Source organism: Saimiri boliviensis, chromosome 17 (assembly GCF_048565385.1).
Source record: "Saimiri boliviensis isolate mSaiBol1 chromosome 17, mSaiBol1.pri, whole genome shotgun sequence".
Taxonomy (NCBI): domain Eukaryota; kingdom Metazoa; phylum Chordata; class Mammalia; order Primates; family Cebidae; genus Saimiri; species Saimiri boliviensis.
Genome location: NC_133465.1, coordinates 34,149,205 through 34,172,045, shown reverse-complemented (window position 1 = coordinate 34,172,045; position 22,841 = coordinate 34,149,205). Strand labels below are relative to the sequence as shown.

The 22,841-nt window shown below is 41.7% G+C and overlaps 1 long non-coding RNA gene across 1 annotated transcript in view; it reads left to right on the top strand.

Annotated features, from left to right (window-relative positions):
- The window catches only part of LOC120366913 (uncharacterized), a 28,007-nt gene extending 14,069 nt beyond the window's left edge, over positions 1 to 13,938 (top strand). Inside the window, exons 8-9 of the long non-coding RNA XR_005581435.2 lie at positions 7,123 to 7,260; positions 13,431 to 13,938. This is a non-coding gene — a long non-coding RNA (uncharacterized LOC120366913). The remainder of the gene's footprint in view (positions 1 to 7,122; positions 7,261 to 13,430) is intronic.
- Positions 13,939 to 22,841: the final 8,903 nt, after the last annotated feature.

Here is a 22,841-nt window from a genome sequence, read left to right as displayed (position 1 = left end):
TCGACACCAGCCTGGCCAACATGGTGAAACCCCATCTCTACTAAATACAAAAAGTTAACCAGGTATGATGGCACATGCCTATAATCCCAGCCACTTGGGAGGCTGAGGCAGGAGAATTGATTGAATCTGGGAGGTGGGGGTTGCTGTGAGCCAAGATTGTGTCACGCACTGCAGCCTGGGCAACAGAGCAAGACTCTTCCTCGATCAATCAATCAATACATTCTCACTATACCATGTTCAACTTCAACAATTTAACAATATGTTCTTCACATGTACCCCAAAACCTAAAATGCAATTAAAAAAAAAAACAATAATTCTTTCTTTCTTTTTTTAGAACATTCTGGATTCAGGGATCTAAACCCAACTCCCTTTATTTATTTATTTTTTTAATTTTCTTATTTATTTATGTTTTAAATTTATTTTATTGCATTTTAGATTTGGAGGTACATGTGAAAAACATGCAAGATTGTTGCATAGGTACACACATGGCAGTGTGATTTGCTGCCTTCCTCCCCATCACCTATATCTGGCATTTCTCCCCATGCTATCACTCCCCACCTCCCTACCCACTGCTGTCCCTCCCCTGTGTCCTCTCAACAGACCCCAGTGTGTGATACTCCCCTCCCTATGTCCATGTGTTCTCATTGTTCAACACCCGCCTATGAGTGAGAACATGCGGTGTTTGATTTTCTGCTCTTGTGTCAGTTTGCTGAGAATGATGGTTTCCAGGTTCATCCAAGTCCCTACAAAGGACACAAACTCATTGTTTTTGATGGCTGCATACTATTCCATGGTGTATATGTACCACATTTTCCCTGTCCAGTCTGTCATTGATGGGCATTTGAGTTGGTTCCAGGTCTTTGCTATTGTAAACTGTGCTGCAATGAACATTCGTGTGCATGTGTCCTTATAGTAGAATGATTTATAATCCTTTGGATATATACCCAGTAATGGGATTGCTGGGTCAAATGGAATTTCTATTTCTAGGTCCTTGAGGAATCGCCACACTGTCTTCCACAATGGTTGAACTAATTTACACTCCCACCAACAGTGTAAAAGTGTTCCTATTTCTCCACATCCTCTCCAGCATCTGTTGTCTCTGGATTTTTTAATGATCACCATTCTAACTGGCGTGAGATGGTATCTCAATGTAGTTTTGATTTGCATTTCTCTGACGACCAGTGATGATGAGCATTTTTTCATGTTTGTTGGCCTCCTGTATGTCTTCTTTTGTAAGGTATCTGTTCATATCCTTTGTCCACTTTTGAATGGGCTTGTTTGTTTTTTTTCTTGTAAATCTGTTTTAGTTCTTTGTAAATTCTGGATATCAGCCCTTTGTCAGATGGGTAAACTGCAAAAATTTTTTCCCATTCTGTTGGTTGCTGATTCACTCTAATGACTGTTTCTTTTGCCGTGCAGAAGCTGTGGAGTTTGATTAGGTTCCATTTGTCTATTTTGGCTTTTGTTGCCAGTGCTTTTGGTGTTTTGGTCATGAAGTCCTTGCCTATGCCTATGTCCTGAATGGTTTTGCCTAGATTTTCTTCTAGGGTTTTTAAGGTGTTAGGTCTTATGTTTAAGTCTTTAATCTATCTGGAGTTAATTTTAGTGTAAGGTGTCAGGAAAGGGTCCAGTTTCTGCTTTCTGCACATGGCTAGCCAGTTTTCCCAACACCATTTATTAAACGGAATTCTTTCCCCATTGTTTGTTTTTGTCGGGTTTGTCAAAGATCAGATGGTTGTAGATATGTTGTGTTGCCTCCGAGGCCTCTGTTCTGTTCCATTGGTCTATATCTCTGTTTTGGTACCAGTATCATGCTCTTTTGATTACTGCAGCCTTGTAGTATAGTTTGAAGTCCAGTAGTGTGATACCTCCCGCTTTGTTCTTTTTGCTTAGAATTGACTTGGCTATGTGGGCTCTCTTTTGGTTCCATATGAAGTTTAAGGTTTTTTTTTTTTCCAGTTCTGTGAAGAAAGTCATTGGTAGCTTGATGGGGATAGCATTGAATCTGTAAACTACTTTGGTCAGTATGGCCATTTTCATGATGTTGATTCTTCCTAACCATGAACATGGAATGCTTCTCCATCTGTTTGTGTCCTCTCTTATTTTGTTGAGCAATGGCTTGTAGTTCTCCTTGAAGCAGTCCTTTACATTCCTTGTTAGTTGTATTCCTAGGTATTTTATTCTCTTTGTGGCAATTGTGAATGGCAGTTCGTTCTTAATTTTGCTCTCTTTAAGTCTGTTATTGGTGTATAGGAATTGTAATTTTTGCACACTGCTTGTGATTTTTGGACATTGATTTTGTATCCTGAGACTTTGCTGAAGTTGCTTATCAGTTTCAGGAGATTTTGGGCTGAGACAATGGGGTCTTCTAGATATACAATCATGTCGTCTGCAAATAGAGACAATTTGACTTCCTCCTTTCCTATTTGAATACCCTTTATTTCTTTTTCTTGCCTGATTGCTCTGGCTGGAACTTCCAGTACTATATTGAATAGCAGTGGTGAGAGAGGGCATCCTTGTCTAGTGCCAGATTTCAAAGGGAATGCTTCCAGTTTTTGCCCATTCAGTATGATATTGGCTGTTGGTTTGTCGTAAATAGCTTTTATTGTTTTGAGATACGTTCTGTCAATGCCTAGCTTATTGAGGGTTTTTAGCATAAAGGGCTGTTGAATTTTGTCAAAGGCCTTCTCTGCATCAATTGAGATAATCATGTGGTTTTTGTCTTTGGTTCTGTTTATATGGTGAATTACGTTTATAGATGTGCGTATGTCGAACCAACCTTGCATCCCTGGGATGAAGGCTACTTGATCATGATGGATAACCTTTTTGATGTGCTGTTGCAATCGGCTTGCCAGTATTTTATTGAAGATTTTTGCATCTGTGTTCATCATGGATATTGGCCTGAAGTTTTCTTTTCTTGCTGAGTCTCTGCCGGGTTTTGGTATCAGGATGATGTTGGTCTCATAAAATGACCAGGGAAGGATTCCCTCTTTTTGGATTATTTGGAATAGTTTCAGAAGGAATGGTACCAGCTCCTCTTTGTATGTCTGGTAGAATTCGGCTGTGAACCCATCTGGACCTGGGCTTTTTTTGGGTGGTAGGCTCTTAATTGCTGCCTCAACTTCAGACCTTGTTATAGGTCTGTTCAGGGTTTCAGCTTCTTCCTGGTTTAGGCTTGGGAGGATGCAGGTGTCCAGGAATTTATCCATTTCTTCCAGGTTGACTAGTTTATGTGCATAGAGTTGTTTGTAGTAATCTCTGATGATGGTTTGAATTTCTGTGGAATCTGTGGTGATATCCCCTTTATTGTTTTTTATTGCATCAATTTGGTTATTCTCTCTTTTCTTTTTTATTAATCTGGCTAATGGTCTATTTTGTTGATCTTTTCAAAAAACCAGCTCCTGGATTTATTGATTTTTTGAAGGGTTTTTTGTGTTTCTATCTCCTTCAGTTCTGCTCTGATCTTAGCTATTTCTTGTCTTCTGCTAGGTTTTGAGTTTTTTTTTATCTTGCTCCTCTAGCTCTTTCAATTTTGATGATAGGGTGTCAATTTTAGATCTCTCCTTGCTTCTCATGTGGGCACTTATTGCTATATATTTTCCTCTAGAGACTGCTTTAAATGTATCCCAGAGATTCTGCTATGTTGTGTCTTCATTCTCGTTGGTTTTGAAGAACATCTTTATTTCTGCCTTCATTTCATTGTTTATCCAGTCAACATTCAAGAGTAAGTTGTTCAGTTTCCATGAAGCTGTGCGGTTCTGAGTTAGTTTTTGAATGTTGAGTTCTAACTTGATTTCACTGTGGTCTGAGAGACCGTTTGTTATGATTTCTGTTCTTTTGCATTTGCTGAGGAGTGATTTACTCCCAATTATGTGGTCAATTTTAGAGTAGGTGTGATGTGGTGCTGAGAAGAATGTATATTCTGTGGATTTGGGGTGGAGAGTTCTGTAAATGTCTATTAGGTTTGCTTGGTCAGATCTGAGTTCAAGTCCTGGATATCCTTGTTAATTTTCTGTCTGGTTGATCTGTCTAATGTTGACAATGGGATGTTAAAGTCTTCCACTATAATTTTGTGGGAGTCTAAGTCTCTTTGTAAGTCATTAAGAACTTGCCTTATGTCTCTGGGTGCTCCTGTATTCGGTGCGTATATATTTAGGATCGTTAGCTCTTCTTGTTGCACTGATCCTTTTACCATTATGTAATGTCCTTCTTTGTCTCTTTTGATCTTTGTTGCTTTAAAGTCTATTTTTTCAGAGATGAGAATTGCAACTTCTGCTTTTATTTGCTCTCCATTTGCTTGGTAAATCTTCCTCCATCCCTTTATTTTGAGCCTTTGGGTATCCTTGCATGTGAGATGGGTTTCCTGGATACAGCACACCGATCGGTTTTGGCTTTTTATCCAATTTGCCAGTCTGTGTCTTTTGATTGGGGCATTAGTCCATTTACATTTAGGGTTAATATTGTTATATGTGAATTTGATACTGCCATTTTGGTGCTAGCTGGCTGTTTTGCCCTTTAGTTGATGCGGATTCTTCATTGTGTTGATGCTCTTTACCATTTGGCATGTTTTTGAAGTAGATGGTACTGATTGTTCCTTTCTATGTGTAGTGCTTCTTTCAGGAGCTCTTGTAAAGCAGGCCTGGTGGTGATGAAATCTCTGAGTACTTGTTTGTTCACAAAGGATTTTATTTTTCCTTCACTTATGAAGCTTAGTTTGGCTGGATAGGAGATTCTGGGTTGAAAGTTCTTTTCTTTAAGGATGTTGAATATTGGCCCCTACTCTCTCCTGGCTTGTAGGGTTTCTGCTGAGAGATCTGCTGTGAGTCTGATGGGCTTCCCTTTGTGGGTAACCTGACCTTTCTCTCCGGCTGCCCTTAGCATTTTCTCCTTCATTTCAACCCTGGTGAATCTGACGATTATGTGCCTTGGGGTTGCTCTTCGTGAGGAGTATCTTTGTGGTGGTCTCTGTATTTCCTGGACTTGAATATTGGCCTGCCTTGCTAGGTTGGGGAAGTTTTCCTGGATAATATCCTGAAGAGTATTTTCCAGCTTGGATTCATTCTTTTCGTCGCATTCAGGTACACCCATCAAATGTAGATTAGGTCTTTTCACATAGTCCCACATTTCTTGGAGACTTTGTTCATTCCTTTTTACCCTTTTTTCTCTAATCATGCCTTCTCGTTTTATTTCATTGAGTTGATCTTCGACCTCTGATATCCTTTCTTCTGCTTGGTCAATTCGGCTGTTGAAACTCGTGCATGCTTCGTGAAGTTCTCGTGTTGTGTTTTTCAGCTCTATCAATTCACTTATATTCCTCTCTAATTTGTCCATTTTCGTTAGCATTTTGTCAAATCTTTTTTCAAGGTTCTTAGTTTCTTTGCGTTGGGTTAGAACATGATCTTTAAGTTCACAGAAGTTTCTTACTGCCCACCTTCTGAAGTCTGATTCTATCATTTCATCACATTCATTCTCCATCCAACCTTTTTCCCTTGCTGGTGAGGAGTTGTGATCCCTTGTAGGAGGAGAGGTGTTCTGGTTTTGGGTGTTTTCATCCTTTTTTTGCTGGTTTCTTCCCATCTTTATGGATTTATCTACCTGTCATCTTTGTAGTTGCTGACTTTCAGATTGGGTCTCTGAGTGGACATTCTGTTTGTTGATGATGAAGTTATTTCTGTGTCTTAGTTTTCCTTCTAACAGACTAGCCCCTCTGCTGAATGACTTTGAGGTCCACTCCAGATCTTGCTTGCCTGGGGATCACCTGCAGCAGCTGCAGAACAGTAAGGGTTGCTACCAGTTTCTTCTTCTGCTGTCTTTGTCCCAGAAGGATACCTGCCAAATGTCAGTCTGCTCTCTCATTTATGAGGTGACTCTTTGGATATACAGGGGTCAAGGAGCAGCTTGAGGAGACAGTCTTTCCTTTATAGGAGCTCAAGTGCTGAGCTATGAGCTCCGTTGTTCATTCAGAGCTGCTGGGCATATATGTTTAGGTCTGCTGCAGCTGAACTCATAAACCACTTTTTGTTCCCAGATGTTCTGTCCCGGGGAATTAGGGCTTTATGAGTTTCCATTGTGCTGCTGCCTATTGTTTTTGTTTGTTTCAGGGCTGTCCTGCCCAGCAAGGAGGCTGCCTAGTCACTGTCTGCCTGCAGAGGCTTTGCTGAGCTCCACCCACCTGCCGTGTGACCTTTTCTGCAGTCTTGTTTATATGGGTGTAGTTAAAACCGCCTCAGCAATGGTGGCCCACCTCTGTATTGGCGGACTCTCTGTAATGGCAGGTTGCCTTGGCGACGGCAGGCCGCCTCAGCAATGGCAGGTTGCCTTGGCAACGCAGGCTGCCTCAGCAATGGCGGACCACCTCCATAGTGGTGGAGTGCCTCGGTAATGGTGGACGCCCTTCCCCCACAGAGCTGGACCGTCCCAGGTTCAGCTGTGCTTGCTGTGAGACTCTCAATCCTGAGAGTTTCTGATTGCTGTTCTTTTGTGGGGGTGGGACCAGCCGAGCCTGATCACCTGGCTCCCTGCCTCAGAGCCTTTTTTTTTTCTTTTTTATCCCAGATGTTCCAGTCACCTGTTGAAATGGCACCGAATCTCTGTGATTTCCTGTCTGGTGACCCACTGTGCTAGCTTAAACAGCAGCGCTGAGATTCGTGGCACTTTTTTTTGCCCAGGAATCTCCTGGCCAGTCCCCTCTTTAATCAGATGAATGGGCAACTTCCCGGGTCTCCAATTGCCTGCCAATAGGGTGCCTGGACCAGTGTATTTTGTACGGAGCCGCCAGTCGGGGCACCGACAAAGCAGCCACATGGGGCAGCCCCGCCAACCAAAAGAACCGCGCAGGCCAAAACAGCCGCGCTGGCGACCTGTGGGGCCCTCCGCCTGGGAATCTCCTGGTCCGTGGGCCATAGAAATGCGGTGTCCACTCACCGTCTGTGCTTTCACTGGGAGCTGCAACTCCGAGCTGTTCCTAAACGGCCATCTTGGATCCAATCCCCAACTCCCTTTCAATCAGCAAAGAGCTGAGTTCTAAAACTACAAATGCAAATTCAGGTCAGATGACACAGTGTCAGTCTTAATAGATGCCAGTCACCAAAGCCGAGTGTTTTTTTCATTCTCATTCAACAGGTATTTATCAAGGACTTCAAATACACCATGCCTGTGCCCTACGCAGGGATATAGTGATGACCAGGAGCATACCTAGAACCTGTGCCATGGAGGGAATCTGGTCAGAAAAGCAAAGACATTTATCTGATGATCACACAAGTAAGTGAGACATCTAAAATGTTGAGAAGTATCATAAAGGAAGGTGCTACAGGGACCAATAGCATGGAACTTATATAACTCTAAAACACAGAATTAGGACTAACAGTTACAATGTTGGGGAATCCAATTAGGGCACAGTAGAGGGAAGAGTTCAAAAGTTGATGAGTGTTTCAGCAAGCAAGATTTTATGACTCAAATTGGGCACTGTGGCTCACACCTGTAATCCCAGCACTTTGGGAGGCCGAGGTGGGGAGGGGGGCATCACCTGAGGTGAGGAGTTTGAGACCAGCTTGGCCAACATGGTGAAACCCCATCTCTACTAAAAATACAAAAATTAGGCCAGGTGAAGTGACTCATGCCTGTAATCCCAGCACTTTGGGAGGCCGAGGCAGGCGGATCACAAGGTCAAGAGATCAAGACCATCCTGGCCAACATGGTGAAACCCTGTCTCTACTAAAAATACAAAAATTAGCTGGACATGGTAGCATGTGCCTGTAATCCTAGCTATTCAGGAGGCTGGGTCAGGAGAATAGCTTGAATCTGGGAGGCAGAGGTTGCGGTGAGCCAAGATCACACCACTGCACTCCAGCCTGGGCAACAGAGTGAGACACCCTCTTAAAAAAAAAAAAATTACCTGGGCTTAGTGGCAGACATCTGTAGTCCCAGCTACTCGGGAAGCTGAGGCAGGAGAATCACTTGAACCTGGGTGGCAGAGGTTGCAGTGAGCCAGGATTATGCCACTGTTCTCCAGCCTGGGTGACAGAGCAAGACTCTGTATCAAAAAAAAAAAAAAAAAGAAGAAAGAAAAGAAAGAAAAGAAATGAATATATGACTCTTAATGAAGAGAAAAAAGAAAAATCGAGCATGAGAAACATATCCTGAAATGGCACAGATGATAGAATTAGTAGGCAGTGTGTTAAAAATTGCTATTACTTCACATAGTTCAAGAAGGTAGAGGAAATGATTATGATAAGGGTAGGCAAGGAAAATTTTTTTAAAAACCCAAGTCAAACTCCTAAAGATAAAAATATTCATCTGAAATGAAAAATACTCTGGCTAGGATTGCCAACAGGTTAGACACTGAAGAAAAAAAGATTAGTAAACTTGAAGATATAGCCAACAAATACAAGCCAAAGTGAAGACAGAGTAAGACCGTGTCCCATAAAAAAAAAATATAGACAAATGAGAAGTGAGTGAAGTGACATCTTTAAGGTACCAGAGGGAAACAAACCATAGAATTCATACACACAGAAAATCTTTCAGAAACAAAAACTAAATAAAGACCTTTTCAGACACAAAATATTAAAAAATTGATCACTAGCAAACCACCAGTACAATGAAATATTGAAGGAGGTCCTTAAGGCCGAATGAGAATTATACCAAAGGAAAATCTGGATTTACATAAAGGAATGAAGAACACCAGAAATAGTGAATATGTGGAAAAATATAAAAGACTTAATTTCTTATTACTTAAATCACCTTAAGAGGTAATTGATGGTTTTAAGCAAGAGTAACCTGGCATTGTGGAGTTTCTAATCCATGTGGAAGAAAAATGTTTGACAACAATAGCACAAAGGCCAGAAGGGGTGAAATGAAAGTACAGTGTTGTAAGGTCCTCATACCATATGTGAAGCATTATAACATGTCTTGAACGTATGTGTGATAAGTTAATAATGTGCATTATGAAGCCTAAAGCAATCACTAAAAGAACAAAAGAAAGCAGTTTAGCTAATGTCAATAAAGGTGATAAAATAAAATCATAAAAAGAATATTTAATACAAAAGAAAGCAGTAAAAGAGGAAAAGGGGAACAAAGAAGAGATAGCAGAAATAGAAAACAAATAGTAAAATGGTACATTGAAATCCAGCCACATCTGCCAGGTGCAATGGCTCATGCCTGTAATTCCAGCACTTTGGGAGGCTGAGGTGGGTAGATCACCTGAGGTCAGGAGTTTGAGACCAGCCTGATCAACATGGTGAAACCCTGTCTCTACTAAAATTATCAAAAAAATTAGCTGGGTATGGTGGCACATGCCTAAAATCCCAGCTACTCAGGAGGCTGAGGCAGTAGAATCGCTTGAACCTGGGAGGCAGAGGTGGCAGTGAGCCAAGATTGCACCATTGCACTCCAGCCTGGGCAATAAGAGCAAAACTCCATCTCAAAAAAAAGTAAAAGATAAATCAACCATATCAATAGACACCTCCAATTAAATAGCAGAGATTGTCACATTGAGTAAGAAAACAAGACACAACAGTATGCTCTTACTAGGAAAATACTTTAAATATGAAGGACAAATGGGTTAAAAGTAAAAAGATGAAAAAAAGATATACCTTCCTAACACTAAGCAAAAGAAAGCAAGAGTTGCTGTAGAACATCAGACAAAAGCAGACTTCAGAGGGGAAATATAACCAGGGATAAGAAAAAGGCAATTTTATGGCTGTCAATTCATTAAAAGAACATAGCAATCATAAACATTTATACATCTAGAAACAGAGCTTCAAAATACACACAACATAATGTCAGTATTCTCAGACAACAAAACTGAATACATAGAAAACCCAAAAGGATATAAAGAAAAATTATTAGAATTAATGAGTAATTTATAAGGTCTCTGGACCCTGACCTTAAAAGTCAAGGTACAGAAGTCAAATACATTTCTATACCCACAAGCAAATGGAAAATAAAACTTTTTAATGACACCATTTACAGTAGCATAAAAAATCAAACACCTATAAATAAATCAACAAAACAATGCAAGACTCTTAACACCGAAAACAAAGAGAAATGTTAAATTACCTAAGTAAGTAGAGAATTACACCATGTTCGTGAATTGGAAGGCTCAATACTGTAAAGCAGTCATTTTTCCTCCAGTGGAACTATACGTCTAATGCAATCCCAATCAAAATTTCAGCAATTTTTTTTCTGTGTGAACATTAACAAGCTGATTCTAAAATGTATGTGGAAATGCAAAAGCTCAAGAATGCCCATGCCAATTTTGAAGAAAAACAAAGCTCGAGGAATTACACTATCGGTTATTAAGTTAAAGCAATTGAAGCAGTGTGGTGTTGACCAATGGAACAGATTAGAGGTTCCAGAAACAGACAATTGATCATCTGATTTATAGCAAAGATGATACTGCAGTGCTGTGAAGAAAGAAGTGTCCTTCCAAAAACTGGTGCTGGGTCCACATAGAAAAAAGTGAACCTTGTCTTCTCCTGATACATATACACAAAATACAGATCTAAATGTGAAAAGTTAAAATAATAATAATAATAATAAAGCTTCTAAAAGGAAACAGACAACAGTAGGTAAAAAAAAGAAATTATTTTAAAGAATGTGAGAAGTGACAAGTAGGACGTGTCAGTGTAACATGAGCCAACACTCTGTTATGGTTACAAAAACAGTGGGGGCCCGGTGGCTTATGCCTGTAAACCCAGCACTTTGGGAGGTCAGGGCAGGTGGATTGCTTGAGGCCAGGAGTTCAAGACCACTCTGGCCAACATGGTGAAATTCCATCTCTACTAAAAATACAAAAAATTAGCCAGGTATGATGGCACACCTGTAATCCCAGCTACTCAGGAGGCTGGGGCATAAGAATCACTTGAACCCAGGAGACAGAGGTTACAGTGAGCCGAGATTGCACCACTACACTCTAGCCTGGGTGACGTAGCAAGACTCTGTCTCAAAAAAAAAAAAAAAAAAAGAAAAAAAAAAAAAGAAAAGAATGTTTTTAAAAAAAGATTACAAAAACAAACAAGCAAACAAAAAATCCTGAATATGATCTAACTGATACTAATAGAAATGTAAAATCCAGATGAAAAGAATCTGTACTCTGTATTCTTCAATGGCTGGTTGGGTGTTATGTTGAGCTCTCTGAATAGGAGTAAAAAAAAATTATCAAAATATGGGCTACACACAGAAAAATGCACAAATCTTAAGTATACAGCTTGATAAATTTTCAGAAATCAAACACACGTGTGTACCAGCATCCATATCAAGAAACAGAACATTGCCAGCCCCTCAGATGCCTCTTCACAGACCTTTCCAGTCCCTCCCCTGCCCTTCTAGACTAATCATTATGCTGAATTCTAACTCTATAGGTTAGTTTTCCTGTCTTATATATGTAGCTGCAATCATAGAGTACATACCTTTTTGTGTCTGGCTTTCATTTGACATTATGTTTATGAGACTATATATATATATATATATATATATATATTTTTTTTTTTTTTTTAATTTAAGACGGGGTTTCACCATGTTGATCAGGCTGGTCTTGAACTCCCGACCTCAGGTGATCCACCCGCCTTGGCCTCCAAAGTGCTTGGATTACAGGCGTGAGCCACTGCTCCTGGCCGAGACTTATTTATATTTTTATAGACAGTTATAGTTTATTCATTTTCATTATGGTATAGTGTCCCATTCTATAATTCATTAATCCATTCTACTATTGATGAACATTGTGTGGCTTTCCAGCTTAGAGCTAACATGAATAGTGCTGCACATTCTTGTACATGTCTCTTAATGTGCTTTGACAGCTTTACAAAAAATCAGTTGGCTTTATATGTACTGGTCTAGTTCTGGGCTTTCCACTATGTTCCACTGATCTGTATAGCTGTCTTTATACCAGTATCACACTGTCTTGATTACTGTAGCTGTATAATAATTTCTTGAAATCAGTTAAATAAGACAGTTTTATTCTTTTTCAAAGTGGTTTTGGCTATTGTAGGTCCATTGAATTTCCATATAAATTTTAGAACCAGCTTGACAATTTCCATGAAAATGTCTGCTTGGATCTTAATTGGGATCGTATTCAATCTATAGATCAATCTGGACAGAACTGACATCTTGACAATGTTAAGTTTCCTGATCCATGAACACTGTATTATTCTGCTCAGGCTGCCATAACAATATACCAAAGGCTGAGTGGCTTAAACAATAGAATTGTATTTCCTCACTGTTAGGAAGTTCAAGATCAAGGTGCCAAGAAGGAAGGTTTTATTCGGAGGACTTTTCTTTTGGCTTGTAGGTAGCCACCATCTCACTGTGTGCTCTCATGACCTCTCGTTTGTGTGATAAATAGTTAGGCCTCTGTGTCTCTTCTCATAAAGACATTAATTCAACAGAATCAGGGACCCATCCTATGACTTCCTATAACCTTAATTACTTCCTTAGAGGGCCCATCTACAAATAAAGTCACATTGTGGGTTGGGGCCTCAACATATAAATTTGGGGGGCACACAATTTAGTCCGCAGCAAACGCCATGTGTCTTCCATTTAAGTGTTCTTTCAGCTCTCTCAACAACTTTTAAAAAATTTTTTCAGTGTCTTATACATCTTTTGTCATCTTTTATATTAAATGCTTTTGATGTCATTAAAGATTGTTTTTAAAGATTTTAATTTCTAATTGTTTGCTGCTAATATATAGAAATTCAGTTTAGTTTTGTACATAATAGGCCTTCTATTCTGAAACCTTGCTCAACACACATATTAGTTCTAGCATTTTTCTTTAAAATTTTTATATAGAGAAATCATGTCAGCCGGGAGAGATGGTTCATGCCTGTGATCCCAGAACTTTGGGAGGCCAAGGAGGGCAGATAACCTGAGGTCAGGCATTTGAGACCAGCCTGACCAATGTGGAGAAATGCCATCTTTACTAAAAATACAAAATTAGGCCGGGCACGTGGCTCAAGCCTGTAATCCCAGCACTTTGGGAGGCCGAGGTGGGCAGATCACCTGAGGTTGGGAGTTTGAGACCAGCCTGACCAACATGGAGAAACCTACTAAAAATACAACATCTCTACTAAAAATACAAAATCTCTACTAAAAATACAACAACATCTCTACTAAAAATACAAAATCAGCTGTGTGTGGTGGCACATACCTGTAATCCCAGCTATTCAGGAGGCTGAAGCAGGAGAATAGCTTGAACCTGAAAGGCGGAGGTTGCAGTGAGCCGAGGTCACGCCACTGCACACCAGACTCCAACCTGGGCAACAAGAACAAAACTTCATCTCAAAAAGAGAAATAAACAATTTTTTTAAACTCTGTGTATAACTTTTGACTCCCTTAGTCAGAACTTAACTGCTAATCGCCTTCTCTCGGCTAGAAGCCTTGCCATTAACATGAACAATCGATTAACATATATTTTGTGTGTTACTGTCATCTTACAGTGAAGTAAGCTAGAAAGAAAATGTTAAAAACAAAATGAAGAAAAGAAAATAGATTTGCTCTTCATCAAGTGGAAGTGGATCATCCTAAAGGTCGTCATCCTTTCCATCTTCACACTGAGTAGGCTGAGGAGGAGGAGTAAGAGGAGGTGCTGGTCGTGCTGTCCCAGGGCAGCAGAGGCAGAAGACGTTCTACAAATATCAGCTAGGTTGGTTTGGTGTTGATAGTGTTCAAGTTTTCTATAGCCTTACTGATTTTCTGTCTATTTTTTCAATTATTAAATTGTTCATTGCCCTGTAATTTTTGCTTCATGTATTTTAAAGCTCTGTTCACAAATGCATTCAGATTTAGAATCCTGTCTATTGTTTTCAGTTGTATTTTCCCCATACAATAAAACAATAAAACTGAAACAGCTGCTATTTTGTATTTTTCCCAATTTATCGTTTAAAAATATATATAAATAGAAGTGAGCAAAATCAGAGTGAAAATCCATTATATTCCACCTATAGAATCCCACCATTTTAGAATATATCTTTGAAAATGTTTCCTACACATATCGTGATGACCTTTTATAACCAAATAATTATGAACATTTGTCCATGTCATTATTATTCTTCAAAATTATCTTTGGTGGCTGATATGGTTTGGATCTGTGTCCCAGCTCAAATCCCATATTGAAATGTAATCCCCAATGCTGGAGGTGGGGCCTGGTGGGAGCTGATTGGATCACGGGAGCCATTTCTCATGAATGGTTTAGCACCATCCCCCCCCCCACCCCGTGCTGTCATCACAATAATGAGTTCTGATGAGATCTGCTTGTTTAAAAGGGTGTAGCATCCCATCCTGTCTGTCTGTCTGTCTGTCTGTCTGTCTGTCTGTCTCTCTCTCTCTCTCTCTCTCTCTCTCTCCTCTCTCTGTCTCCCCTCCCCGTCCCCTTCCCTCTACCTCTCTTCCTACTGCTCTGGCCAAGTGGAGTGCCTCCCTCCTCCTTTATCTTCTGCCATGATTGGAAGCTTCCTGAGGCCCCTTCAGAACCAGAAACCACTGTTTTCTGTACTGCCTGCAGGACAATGAGCCAATTAAATCTCTTACCTAGTCTCAGGTATTTCTTTACAGCCATGCAAGAATGGACTAATACAGAAAATTGGTACTGAGGAGTGGGACATTGCCATAAAAATATCTGAAACTGTGGAAGCAGCTTTGGAACTGGGTAACAGGCAGAGGTTTGAAGAGTGTAGGGGGCAGAAAAGAAGGAAGAAAAGGGAAAGTTTGGAACTTCCCAGACATTCATTGGGTGGCTTTGACGAAAATGCTGATAGTGATATGGAAGTCCAGGCTGAGGAGGTCTCAGATGGAAATGAGGACCTTATTGGGAACTGGAGTAAAGGTCACTTTTGTTATGCTTAACAAAGAGCTGAGCTACATTGTGTCCTTGCTCTAGGAATCTGCGGACTTTGAACTTGACAGTGATGATTAACGGTATCTAGCAGCAGAAATTTCTAAGCAGCAAAGCATTCAAGATATGGAATATGTTGCCTGGCTACTTCTAACAGCCAATGCTCATATGCATGAGCAAAGAAATAAACTAAAACTGGAACTTATATTTAAAAGAAAAGCAGAGCATAATAGTTTGGAAAATCTGCAGCCTGGCCATGTGGTACAAAAGAAAATCCCATTTTCAAGGAAGGAATTAAAGCAGGCTGCAGAAATTTGCATAAGCAAAAAGAAGGAACTAAGTGTGAGTAGCCAAGACAATGGGGAAAAGGACTGGAAGGTATTTTAGAGACCTTTCTGGCAGCCCCACCCATCACAGACCCTGAGACCTAGAAAGACTCAATGGTGATAGTGATTTCTCATGAAATCTGGTTGTTTACAAGTATGTAGTACCTCCCCACTCTCCCTTTTCCTCCTGCTTCAGCAATGTGAAATGCCAACTCTCCCCTCACCTTCTGCCATGATTGTTAAGTTTCCTGAGGCCTCCCAGAAGCTGAGCAGATGCTGCCATGCTTTCTGTACAACCTGCAGAGCTGTGAGCCAATTAAACCTCTTTTCTCTATAAATTACCCAGTCTCAGGTATCTCTTTACAGCAATGTGAGAATGGACTAATAATGTGGCCATATAATATTCCATTATGTGGATGATCATAATGAAATTAACTTCACATTAGACTTACATTTATCTCTTTGATGTTAATCTTGCTGTTATTCATTCATTGGAATCGTCCTTTTGACTCTTTTGTCATTTGTTCCATTAGCTTTTCTCTCAGTTTAGGAGAATCCACAGATTTACTTGGCAGAAGCTCACTATCCTCTCCAAGATGTAGATATAAATATTTCACAATACAAGCCCCAGGCGGAGTCCTGTGTTCTACTCCTAGAGCTATCTACCCAGCCAACAGCGATTCCTTCCATATTTTTCAGAAATACTTGCTCAACCAATTCTGTATCTGCCTACGTTTACTATTATCTTTCTTCTAAAACATGGTTCTTAATACTGTGTTGTGGAAAGCTAATTAATTTCACTGATTTTTTTGTTGTTGGAGAGCCATGTATGCACTCTACTTGGCATCTATAGTAGACTCTGCTGAAGGCCTTCTAGACCCTCTGAAATCCTGATCACCAGCTCCACATGCCCACTCTCCACCTCTGTGTTTTTTGTTGCTAACAGCTTGCACTGATGACTTTCAGAAGACTGACTGGGGACACCAAAGCTGTTTCCCTCTGAAAATTTTACTTTATCCTGGGAAACCTATAAGCAATGACTGATTAATTTGAGAGTATGAAGCCCAGCTCCTTTGATTCAAGATGGTAAATGCTGGGGTGTACTTTATACCTCAGAGCTCCCCATGGGATCAGGCTGAGTCAGGGACCTGAAATCTGACCTTTGCCTGGCTTCTTTCCATTTCCTATCCTGTTTCTCTCATCCTCTGGATTTCTCCTGGGAGCAGTTCCTTTATAAATCACTACTTTCACCAGACTCCTCAGCCCAGGCTTTTCTTTTGGTAGCAACTAACCCTAATACAGCATCCAGATAACACCCAAGCCATCACTCAAAGTAGATTCCTTCCCAGGCTCCACTCACACTCTTACTACCCAACATCTTCCAAATCCAAAAGCACTGGTGTGCTGAACTGTAAAACCACTTGACATCTGAATATCTATGCTTGCATTCAAAGAATAATTAGGGTTTTTATTCACTTTGCAAAAGAATGTCACAACAAGGCTCGAGTATAGGGAACTCTAGTGTATGTTTAAAGTAACATTATTTACCTCCAAAGAATGACATAGGGCAACTTTCCAGAGATAACATATCCCATACAAGGCAGTGCTCCGTATCCCAACCCAATCTTTGAGACTTTGAAATTTTCCTCTGTGAAAGTGGCTTTCTCTTGGGGCTTCCTGGTAAGTTTCTGACTCTTTTCCTCAGCTCCCTCCATCATACCCTGAAGGGAGTTGTCATGGTGACTGTGCGACTGTGACCTCCAGGGTAAGTCAGGCTCAGAAGAAAGGGTTTTCCCCAGTGTGGCTGAGAAGCAGGGAGCAGAGAGACAAATGGCATCCGCCTCAGTCAGTGGGCAGGTGTTTAACGAGTCTTTGATGAGGGAGGGGAAAGAACTGGACCATCTTCAGATGCACCGCAGCCGACTCTGGGCCCACCCTGCTACTCACGGGTAGAGGCATTAACAATACACTTGCCCTGATCCTGGTTCAGACAGAGGCCTGTACCAAAAGAAAGTCACTCTCAGGGAGGCAGTTGGGACTGACTGGCTCTAATTCATTATTGGAGCTCACTGATATCAAGAGAGGGTCAAACTACACATGTAAATGAGGCTGTTTGTATCCCAGGATCTAAACCCACTTAACCAAGGAAAAGCAAACTACCTCACTTTTGTTGAATTAGCTCATTTGAATAGGAGAGAAGCCAGGGAAGGGCAGATAGGCCTGAACTCAGGAACTTGCCCACCCCTTACCATGGAGACCTCACTCAACGCTTTGTTTTGTTTTGTTTTGTTTTTTTCAAAGATAGGGTTTCACCATGATGGCCAGGCTGGTCTTGAACTCCTGACCTCAGGTGATCCACCCACCTCAACCTCCCAAAGTGCTAGGATTACAGGCATGAGCCACCATGCCCGGCTCAACGCCTTCTTCAGTACTTTTTCCCACGTTGTGAATATCTGTTATTACAAATTAATTTTTTAGCAATAGGATCTCATGCTGTCCCCCAGGCTGAAGTGTGGTGGTGCAATCATGGCTCACTGTAGCCTTGAACTCCTGGATTCAAACTCCTTCCACCTTACCTTCCCTAAGTACTGAGCTACTGCACCTGGCCCAAATACAGACTTTTAAATTTAATGTCTTCCCTTCCTTAGCTCTGATACCTCTCCTTTCAGGTAATCCCTGTTAACATCCTGGGGCAGGTGTCCCCAAACTATGGGCTCGCGGGCCGCATGCGACCCCCTGAAGCCATTTATCCGGCCTCCTGCTGCACTTCAGAAAGCGGCACCTCTTTTATTGGTGGTCAGTGATAGGAGCACAGTATGTGGCGGCCCTCCAACGGTCTGAGGGACAGTGAACTGGCCCCCTGTGTAAAAAGTTTGGGGACGCCTGTCCTAGGGAGTAGGTAGCCTTCTATATCTTTCTTTGAGATCATTTAATAGTACACAGCCACTCCCCACATGCCTCTCCCTCCCCCCTCACACTATGACTTTGTTCTTGCTGCGTGCTTTTTGCTTTTGCTGCTTACTATTATACCATGGTACTATGGGGATTCCTTCAGGTCAACATGCATGAGTTTAATGCACTCTTCAATATTTCCATAATATTCCATAATATTTAAGTACTGGAATTTACCCAACATTTCCCTATTGATGAACAATTCAGATTCTGTCCAGCTTTTGCTACTAGAAACAACCTTGCAATCAATATTATAGGTATATATCTCCTTAAAATACATTCTCAAATTGGGATTGCTGTGCCATATGATTTTTGTTTTTTAGATGGAGTCTTACTCCATTGCCCAGGCTGGAGTGCAGTGGCATGATCAGAGCTTACTGTAACCTCAAACTCCTGGACTCAAGTGATCCTCCCACCTCAGCCTCCCAAGTAGCTAGATCTACAGGTACACGCTACTATGTCTGACTAATTAAAAATTTTTTTTGTAGAGACAAGGTCTCTCTATGTTGCCCAGGCTAGTCTCAAACTCCTGGCCTGAAGCAATCTTTCCACTTCAGCCTCCCAAGTAGCTAGGACTACAGATGTATGCCAACAGCTAGGATGCATTCATTTTTATTTATTTATTTATTTATTTATTTATTGAGACGGAGTTTCACTCTTGTTACCCAGGTTGGAGTGCAATAGCACGATCTCGGCTCACCGCAACCTCCGCCTCCCGGGTTCAGGCAATTCTCCTGCCTCAGCCTCCTGAGTAGCTGGGATTACAGGCACGAGCCACCATGCCCAGCTAATTTTTTGTATTTTTAGTAGAGACGGGGTTTCACCATGTTGACCAGGATGGTCTCGATCTCGTGACCTTGTGATCCACCCACCTCGGCCTCCCAAAGTGCTGGGATTACAGGCTTGAGCCACCGCGCCCGGCCTCATTTTTAATTCTAATAGTCACCTTGAGATTGCTTTCTCAAAATGGTTTAGGAATTCATAGATCCATAAACAATGTATGAGAGTCCCTGTTTACTCACACCCTTGACAACACTGGATGTTATCAATCTTTAATTTTTGCCAATCTGATGAGTGAAAATGGTATTAATTGTTTTATCTTGCATTTTCCTGGCTACAAGTAGAGTTTAGTGTCTTTTCATGTACTTATCAGCCATTTGTATTTTCTCAACTGTAAAATGCTTGTCCATAGTCTGGGCATGGTGGTTCACGCCTGTAATCCCAGCACTTTGGGGGGCCAAGGTAGGTGGATCACCTGAGGTCAGGAGTTCAAGACCAGCCTGGGCATCATGGTGAAACCCCATCTCTACTAAAAATGCAAAAATTAACCAGGCTTAGTGGTATGTGCCTATAAACCCAGCTGGCTGGGAGGATGAGGCACAAGAATCACTTGAATCTGGAAGGCAGAGGTTGCAGTGAGCTGAGATCATGCCACTGTACTCCAGCCTGGGTGACAGTGCAAGACTCTGTCTCAAAAAAAAAAAATAAAATAAAAAAATAAAAGGTTTGTTCGTTTGTCCATTTTTTTTAAAGCTTAGTTTTGTTTTTTTTTTCTTACAGGTTACATGTTAGGAATATTGTTTCTTGTCTGTCATATATATTATCAATGTATTATCATTAGTCTTTTGACTCAGAGAGACTTGATTATTTTTGTCTCTTCCCTCTCAGCTTCACTTGTGAATGTTAATTTTTTTTTTTTTTTTTTTTTTTTGGACACGGAGTTTCGCTCTTGTTACCCAGGCTGGAGTGCAATGGCACGATCTCGGCTCACCGCAATCTCCGCCTCCTGGGTTCAGGCAATTCTCCTACCTCAGCCTCCTCAGTAGCTAGGATTACAGGCACGCGCCACCATGCCCAGCTAATTTTTTGTATTTTTAGTAGAGACGGGGTTTCACCATGTTGACCAGGATGGTCTCGATCTCTTGACCTCGTGATCCACCCGCCTCGGCCTCCCAAAGTGCTGGGATTACAGGCTTGAGCCACCGCACCCGGCAGTGAATGTTAACTTTCACCATTTTTTCTAACTTAACAGACAAGGATGTGGGACTGGGAAAAGGCAAGCGATGACTATAGAACAGAGAGGAGGCTGAAGTAACCAGGGGAGAGTTTGCTCTGGGATGCTGGGAAAACCAAGCTAGACAGCATTTGCATTCTAAAATACTCTTTGTCTTTTCTTCTGTCCAGTGATTTTATTATGGTAAGAACACTTAACATGAGATCTACCCTCTGGGCAAGGTTTTAAGTGTACAATATCTTATTGCTCGCTACAGTTACAATGTTGTACAGTAGATCTCTAGGGCTTATCTATCATGCTTGGTCTATAATACGGCCTATAGAGAAAGGTGAGTGGCTTTTCCAGAATTCAGTGGGTCAATGTCTCTGTTCTGCTGTAAATGGTTCTCCTCTTATGGGAATAGAACCCTTGTCCCACATCCCTTTATCTAGCTCACTCCTACTCATCCTTCAAAACCCAGCTCAAACGTCACTGCCTCTGAAAAGCCTTCCTTGATCTGCCCATAAGCTGACCTGGAGACCCCTCTGTGCATAATTCTCTTCTAGCATTCGCCACATCACGCCCTGACCCATCGGTTTCTTGTCAGTCTCCCTTTCAGACTGAGTGCCCCTTTAGAGCAGGACACCCCCGGAGCACAGTTCCATCCCTCAGGGTCTGGCCCCTCTGAGAGTATTCAAAAAAGGACTTGAACAAATTTAGCAAATTGTTCTTTAGCATCACTGTGCCAGGTGCTGTGGAGGTGACAGAAGGATTAGAGCACATGCCTCCTGATCTCAGAGAGATCAAAAACTAGCCTAGACATAAGAACACACTAACATTGAAACAATAGCCAGTGAAAGCAATTACATTTAAGTAGGCTATTACGTAACTGAGAATGCACGTGTCCCAGAAGACCTGGGCTGGATGGGATGGGGGAGAGAGGCACAGGGAAGAATCATGGAGAATGTGGGACTTGATTTGGATGTTGAATGTGGGAAAAGTCTGGATGGAAGAATCATGGAGAATGTGGGACTTGATTTAGATGTTGAATGTGGGAAAAGTCTGGATGTGGGATTTAAGGAAGGGTGGGATTTGGACAGAGGGGGAGAGGAAGCGAGGGCAGCTAGTAAGAGGGCAATGGGCAAAAGTATGCCTGTTATTTTTAATGACAGGGTCTGGCTCCATCACCCAGGCTGGAGTGCAATGGTGTAATCATGGTTCACTGGAACCTCAAACTCCTGGGCTTAGGTGATCCTCCTGCCTCAGCCTCCCCAGGAGACAGGATTCTTTAATACTTCCATAATATTCTATAATATTTAAGTACTAGAAACAGTGGAGGGACTGAAGTGACCACAGCAGAGAGTTTGTGCTGGGAAGAGGAGGAAAACTGAGTTGGACAGCATCTAGCCTCCTAGCAAGAAACTTCTGAATTATGGATAAATATGTATATGGCCTCCCAGATTCTGAGAGCTGATTATGGCGCTCTGCCATGTACGCTGAAGATGTGTTCACGTTTTTCTCTCACTCAATTGTGGGCTTCTGGTCAGTCTGGAGTTTGATTGGCAGAATAATGCTATTCTCCTCCCACCCACCCCCACACACAAAGAAGTCCACAACCTAATCCCTGAAACCTGTGAATACGTTTCATTACCTGGCAAACAGGAATTAAGGTAGCAGCTGGTATCAAGGTCACTAACCAACTGACTTTAAAACAGGGAGATGATCTGGATTATTGGAGTGAGCCCAGTATAATCACATGGATCCTTCAAAGTGGAACAGAAGCAGAAAGCCAGAGGGAAATGTGACTACAGAAGGTCAGGGTGACATAGTCGGAAGGATTTGGCTCAACACTGCTGGCATTGAGAATGGAGGAAGGCTGGGCGTGGTGGCTCACACCTGTAATTCCAGCACTTTGGGAGGCTGAAGGCAGCGGATCACCTGAGGTGAGGAGTTCGAGATCAGCCTGGACAACATGGTGAAACCCCATCTCTACTAAAAATACAAAAATTAGCTGGGTGTGGTGGCGTATGCCTGTAAACCCAGCTACACAGGAGGCTACGACAAGAGAATCATTTGAATCTGGAACACAGAGATTGCAGTGAGCCAAGATCTCGCCACTTCACTCCAGCCTCGGAAACACAGAGAGACTCTGTCTCAAAAAAAAAAAAAGAAAAAGAATGGTTGAAGGAGGCAAGAAGTCAAGGAATGTGGGGAGCTCTAGAGGCAGGAAAAGGTAAGGAGACAGATTCTCACCATAGCCTCCAGAAATGAACATGTCCCAGCTAACATCTTGACTTTAGCCCAGGAGACCCATTTCAGACTTCCAACCCAGAAAACCGTAAGACAACTGGTATTGTTTAAGGTAGGGAGGCCCCGCCCCCAGGCAGTGGACCAGTACCAATCCATAGCCTGTTAGGAACTGGGCCTAGATAGGACATAGCAAGAGGTGAGCGGCAGGTGAGCAACCATTACTGCCAGAGCTCCACCTCCTGTCAAATCAGCGGTGCCATTAGAGTCTCACAGGAGGGTGAACTCTATTGTGAATTGCGCATTTCAGGGATTTAGGTTGCACACGCCCTATAAGAATCCCACAAACCATCTCTCCCCACCCACCGCCATCCATGGAAAAACTGTCTTCCACAAAACCAGTCCCTGGTGGCAGAAAGGTTGGGGACCACTGGTTTAAGGCACTAAATGGAAGGTAATTTGTTACAACAGTAACAGGAAACTAATATAGTAGGAAGCT